The sequence below is a fragment of the Elephantulus edwardii genome, unplaced genomic scaffold (assembly GCF_000299155.1).
Source record: "Elephantulus edwardii isolate Elephantulus edwardi_28Jun2011 unplaced genomic scaffold, EleEdw1.0 scaffold00178, whole genome shotgun sequence".
Taxonomy (NCBI): domain Eukaryota; kingdom Metazoa; phylum Chordata; class Mammalia; order Macroscelidea; family Macroscelididae; genus Elephantulus; species Elephantulus edwardii.
The window spans coordinates 5,178,397-5,185,641 of record NW_006399928.1 but is presented as its reverse complement, the minus strand read 5'-3'; positions in this window follow the sequence as shown (position 1 = coordinate 5,185,641).

Below are 7,245 nucleotides of genomic sequence, written 5' to 3'. Positions count from 1 at the left end.
AAAAAAAAGAAAAAAATTTCTTGTAGTTTTGATCTTATTTTCACAAATTCCTTAACTTCCTTGTTTTTACAAAGGATCTAATTTCTCCTTCATGTTTGATGGAGAGCTTTACTGGCTATAGGATCCTTGGCTGGCAACTGTTTTCTTTCAGTTTTTTCCTATATTCCAACCCATTGTCTTCTAGCTCGCATGGTTTCTGCTGAGAAATCAGAATTTAATCTAATGGTTTCCCCTTTGTAGGTAACTCTTTGTTTTTCTCATGCTGCTTTTCTATAATTTTTTTTAATTGGAGAATGTTTTTCTTTTTGGGTCTTGTTCATTTGGTGTTCACTGTGCTTCTTGAATGTGGATTTCCCCGTTCTTCAAAATACCTGGGAAGTTTTCTTCTAGTACTTACTCCCCAATTTTCTCAGTGATTTCCATGTCACTTCCATGTTCTGGAATTTTAATCATACGTATTTTATTCTTTTTTATATCATTCCACATGATTCTAATGTTTTCTTCATTTTATTTTTCCCCCTTTTTTAAAATTTTAATTGAGATTTTATTGTAATTTTACAAATAACTTGGATTTTCATTTATTCATTGTTGTATATTTTCCTCCCTGCCCCCTCTTTCCCCTGTTTGTTTTTTCTTTAGAAAAAAGTTATTTCATTGTTATACAGTCTTGTCCCACCCCCACCCCCCCCACAGACCAACTTACTATGCAGCTCTTATTCTGGACTCTTGTCACACCAATAATACCTAATCATATATTCCTTTTATACAGTTCTCTTCTTCATTTTCTAATATTTCATCTAATAAGGTCTTTTATGATTTTTCTTCTCCTGTGTTTCCTGTGAGGCTCTTGTCTTCCAGCTCACTGACTCTCTGTTCTTTCTCTTCAGTTTTATTTTTTTTGTCCTACCAATGTGTTGGGCACTTCTGCCATTATAGTCTTAATATTCTGGATTGTGTTTTCATGCTTTTGTGTTACTTCTAGTGCTGTGTTGGCTATATCCTCTCTGTCTTGTGATAATTTTTTAAGTTCTTGTGTCTTTCTATGTATACTATTAAATATTTCTTCCATCTTTTGCATTTTTTTTCCTTAGCTGTTCAAGTTGTTCCTCATCAATATATTCCCGATTGTTGTCTCTGGAGTATTTGCTCTTTTGTTTCTTCCATCATTTTTGTCTTCTTCTGTAGCTATTCAAATAAATCCACATCAACATAGTTATTCTGTTTCTATCTAGGATATTCATTGGGTCTGCTTTTTTAGGAGAAGGGTTATTTTGTTTTTTCATGATAACTGAGGCACACTGCTGCTATCTTAATATTATGAGAGTCTTTTCTTAGTAGATGTTAAGTTAGATGTCTTAACTATATAGTGACCCATAGTATGGTAATGTTTTGTCAAGGACCTGTATATTTGTGCTCCCTTCTTGGACCAAGGCCTGCATAGATGAGGGCCCAACATAAGTATTCCACCGAAAGATCTGAATGACAAACCAGGAAGCCAGTGGTTCCCTTCCAGAAATGATGTCTCCACCCAGCTTAAACCATCCTGGCCCCTTCTACTTGAGCTTAAGGGGTCCTGTGTGTTGTAGCTAAACAGCAGTGTTTTCCCTGAAGTACATGAATAGCAAATAGCAAGTCTTTTGTTCACTTCCAGAAATGGCATCTTCCTGGATTGAGCTGTCCTAGCCCCTTCCATTTGAGCTTAAGGGGTCTCACATGGTGTAGCTAGAAAGCAGTGTTTCCCCAAAGTACCTGTGATATTGGTGCTCTTGGCCGTGGACAGTGGGGAGGGCAGTTGGGCAGTGAAATTTCAGCCACTTAAACTGGCAGGCAGTGGTTCCAGCCAGTGAGTGAGTGTGCCTGGATTGAGCCTTTAGTAGATGCTGGGGAAGTGGCAGCTGGTAAATGCTTGGGACAGCCATTGCATCCTGGCCTTGGTGTCTTGCAGCAGAGTCATGGTAAGGTCCCTGACATGCTGCAACTCATTATAAGAGCTGTGTCTAATGAGAAGAGCTGAGTTTCGCGACAAGAGCTGACTCTCATGAGAAGAGCCTTATGTCACGAGACAAGTTGTGTCTTGGGAGAAGAGCCATGTCTAGCAGAAAGAGCTAAATGTCACTATCTATGCTATTATATAATCATACCCAGTGAGATTTCCCAGGGAGCTCTGGTAGCCTAGTGGCAAGAAGCTATGCTGTGATCTCGAAGGCACTCAGTTCAAGGCTACCAACTGCTCCAGGAGAGAAGGATGGACAGTCTCTTCCCTTGTGATTAACTGACTCAGAAAACCCACTGGAGGGTTAGCTGTGGATCAGTTCCATCTCTACAGTACACAACGAGATTTCTCATAAAAAGAAAACTATAACTACTAAGCATATAAAAAGATGCTCAGCTACCTGATACTGAGAGAAATACAAATGAAAACAGTAATGACACAACTTTACTTGCTGAAAATGAGTAGGACTTGAAACACATCGCAAGAAATTCAGCCTTCAGTATGGATTTCTTCTTAATACAAAGAATACAAATATTCTTACCACTGGACCAAAATACAGTGTCATGATGGATGGAGAGGAGATTGAAATTGTCAACAGCTTCATCTTGATTTGATCCACAGTTAACAAACACCCTTGGTACCGGCAGTAAGGAGATAAAGACATTCATTGCACTGGGGAAATACTTAGTTAGGGACCTTTACAAATTACTGAGGAGTAATAATGTCAGTTTGAGGACTAAGGTGCATCTGATTCAGCCCATAATCTTTCAGATATATATCTGAGACCTGGACAAGGAAAAAGGATGACAAAGAATTGATGCCTTTGAGCTGTGGTGCTGGAGAAGAGCACTGAACATCCCATGAATGGCCAACAGAATGAACAGATATGTCTTGGAGATGATGCAGCCAGAGTGCTCTTTGGAGGCAAGAATGATGAGGATTCCCCTCACATATTTTGGACATATTGCAAGGAGGTGCTATTCTTTGGACAAGGACATGATATTGGGAAGGTTGAAGGTTGGCAAAGGATAGGAAGACCCTCAACCATGTGGATTGACTTGGTGACTGCTGCATTGGCTGTTGTATGTCAGGAAGTATGAGGATGGCACAGGACATGACTGGTTTTAGATCTTTTTGTTCATAGGGTCACTATGAGTCGTACTCAACTCGATGGCACCTAACAACAATTTTTTTCCCGTTGATATTATCTAAGATGAAAAATACACAAATAATCAAGGTCTAAATTGTTAAAACCTTACTAGATAGCTGATGTTAGATGGATCTTAGCTGAAAGCAGAAAATACCAGAGGAATGTCTATCTGTGTTTCATTGACTATGCAAAGGCATTTGACTGTGTGGATCATAACAAACTGTGGCTGACTCTGAGAAAAATGGGAATCCCAGAACACTTGATCATGCTAATGCGAAACCTATACTTGGACCAGGAGGCAGTCGTCAGAACAGAGCAAGGGAACACTGCATGGTTTAAAATTGGGAAGGGCGTACACCAGGGATGCATTCTATCTCCATACATTTTCAACCTGTATGCAGAACAGATTATCCGGAAGGCTGGGCTCTATGAGGAGAAATGTGGGGTCAAGATTGGTGGACGATTTATCAACAATCTGCGTTATGCAGGTGACACAACCCTGCTTGCTGAAACAAAAGAGGACCTGAAGCACCTGCTGCAGAGTGTCAAGGACTGCAGCCTACAATATGGATTGAGGCTCAATGTCAAGAAGACAAAGATTCTCACCACTGGACCAATTGGCAGCATCAGGTTGGATGGTGAAGAGATTGAGATTGTACACAGCTTTAGTTTGCTTGGCTCCACAGTCAACACTCTTGGCACCAGTAGCCAGGAAATTAAAAGGCTCATTGCCAAGGGAAAGTCTGCTGTTAGGGACCTCTCCAAAGTACTGAAGAGCAATGGTGTCTTTCTGGAGACTAAGGTGCATCTGATACAGGCCATGGTCTTCGAAATCACTTGTTATGCATCAGAGAGTTGGACAATGACCAGGGAGGATAGAAGGAGAATTGATGCCTTTGAGCTGTGGTGCTGGAGAAGAGTATTGAGAATACCATGGACTGCTAGGAAAACAAACAGATTTGTCCTGGAAAGGGTTAAACTGGGTGGCTCCTTGGAGGCAAGGATTCTGAGGCTCCGTCTAACATACTTTGGACATGTTGTGAGGAGAAACCGGTCCTTGGAGAAGGACATCATGCTTAGTAGGGTGGAAGGACAGCGCAGGAGGGGAAGGCCCTCTATGAGGTGGATTGATTCAGTGACAGGGATAATTGGGATGGGAGTGTTGGAGACAGTGTAATTGGCACAGGACAGAGCAGAGTTTAGGGCTGTTGTACATAGGGTCGCTATGAGTCGCAAGTGACTCGACGGCACATAACAACAGATGAATAAGTAATCAAGATTTTTTTTATTTTTCCTTTTTAATGCTTTAGCTTCCAACTTGTACTTTTGCATATTTTTTTTCTTTGTGTTTTTTAACTTGTTTTAACTATCTCTCTAGGGCAAAGATCCATCTAACATTAGCTACAATATCCCTAGTACCACAACCCCTTCTGAACTCAGCCTGCACTTCTGGCACTTCTCTGCTGATGTGCTGTTCCAGTCATTTTTAAATAATCTTCAGCAGAATCTTGCTTCCATGTGTTATCAATGATATTGTTAGATAATTTTCATACTCTGTCAGATCACCTTTCTTTGGAATGGGAGCAAATCTAGATCTCTTCCAGTCAGTTGGCCAAGCGGTTGTCCGCCGTCTAGGGCAGCGTCTGTTAGTTGAAATATGTCAGTTGGTATGCCATCAATGCCATCAATTCCTGGGTCCCTATTTTTTGCCAATTCTTTCAAAGCAGTTTTATCACCATAGACTCTTGCTCATGTGTTGTTTCAGTAAATTCTCTGTCTGCACCAATTCTTTTTGGTACAGTGACTCTGTATACTTTTTCCATCTTATTTTAATACTTCCTGGATCATTTCCTATTTCTCCCCAAAGCATCTTTAAGTATTGCAACTTGAGGTTTGAATTTGTTCTTCAGTTTCTTCAGCTTAAGAAGTACTGAGCGAGTTTGGCCCTTTTGATTTTCTGATTCTGGCTCCTTGAACATTTCATTGTAATACTTTGTCTTCATGCTGTGCCTTTTGAAATCTTCTGTTCAGCTCCTTAATATCTTGATTTCTTCCCTCTGCTTTGGCTTCTGGGTGCTCTAGTACAATATTCAGAGTCTCTGCTGACATCCATTTTGGTCTTTTCTTCCTCCTCTGTCTTTGTAATGACCTTTTGCACTCTTCCTGGATGATATTCTTGATATCCTCTCGCAAGTCATCTGGCCTTAACTCATTAGTGTTCAAGGGCTCAAACCTGTTCCTGAGATGATTTTGAAATTCAGATGGGATATACTCAAAGTCATATTTTGGTTCCCATGGATTTGATTTAATTTTAGATGGATCTTGGCTGAAAGCAGGGAGTACCAGAGGATTGTCTTATCTGTGTTTCATTGATTATGCAAAGGCGTTTGTCTGGAATATAACAAACTGTGGCTAACTCTGAGAAGAATGGGAATCACAGAACGCTTGATCATGCTAATGTGAAACCTATGCTTGGACCAGGAGGCATTCATCTAAACAGAGCAAGGAGACACAGCATGATTCAAAATTGGGAAGGGTGTACACCAGGGATGTGTCATCTCCATACCTTTTCAATCTATATGCCGAACAGATTATCCTGGAAGCTGGGCTCTTTGAGGGCATAAAGATTGGTGGAAGATTCATCAACAATCTGTTATGCAGACAGCAGAACCCTGCTTGCTAAAACTGAGGGGGGCCTGATGCACTTGCTGCAGAAGGTCAAGGACTGCAGCCTTCACTATGGATTGAGGCTCAATATCAAGAAAACCGAGATTCTCACCACTGGGCCAGTTGGCAGCATCATGATAGAGGGTGAAGAGACTGGGATCATTAACAGCTTTAGAGTCCTTGGCACCAGCAGCCAGGAAATTTAAAGACGTATTGCAGTGGGAAACTCTACTGTTAGAGACATCTCCAAAGTACTGAAGAGCAATGATGTCTTTCTGGAAACTAAGATGAGCCTGATACATGCCATGTTCTTTGCAATCACTTGCAATGCATCAGAGAGCTGGACAATGACTAGTGATGATAGAAGGAGAATTGATGCCTTTGAGCTGTGGTGTTGGAGAAGGGTATTGAATATACCATTATCAGTTAAGAGAACAACCAGGTTCCTCCTAGAGAGGGTTAAACCAGGCTGTTCCTTGGAGGGAAGAATTCTGACGTATTTTGGACATGTTGCAAAGAGGCACCAGTCCTTGGAGAGGGATGTCATGCTTGGGAGGGTGGAGGGACAGTGCAGGAGAGGACGACCCACTAAGAGATGGATTGATTTAGTGACGGGGGTAATGGGGAAAGGTGTGTCGGAGATAGTGAGATTGGCACAGAATTGAAACAGGTTTAGACTCAATGGCACATAACAACAACAACTAGGTAAAAGCGTAAAACTTTGGACATTCAAGCACTCGTATGATATGCACATAGAATTAATATATTTTAAGACTGTGTTGACCTCTATTAAAGATTGCAGTTGTGCCGGCAGTGTCTTAAATGTCGGAAGGGTCACTAATAGTCAACAGGTTATATTGGAGCCCATAGATTAAAACAGAAGAGAAATTAGGACTATCCATCCACTTCTGAAATAACAGACCTTTAAAAAGCCCATAAACAATAGAGAAGTGCACATGGCTGTATTATTAGAAGCATAGCTCAGGTGAGAAATCACTCAAATATGAAGAAAAACACCTGCAAACAACCACTAATAACGGGAATGTGGAATGTACAAAGTATAAATAAAAAAGTTGTTGTTATGTGCCATCGAGTCACTTGGAACTCATAGCGACCCTGTGTACAACAGCCCCAAATGCCATTCTGTCCTGTGCCGGTCTCGCTGTCCCAAACACACTCATTCCCACCACTCCACTCACAGAATTGATCCACCTCATAGAGAGTCTTCCTCTCCTGCGCTGTCCCTCCACTCTCCCAAACATGATGTCCCTCTCCAAGGACAAGTCCCTCCTTGCAACATGCCCAAAGTATGTCACATGAAGCTTCAGAATCCTTGACTCCAAGGAGCATTCTGGCTTCACCCTCTCCAGGACAAACCTGTTTGTTCTCCTAGCAGTCCATGGTATATTCAACACTCTTCTCCAGCACCACAGCT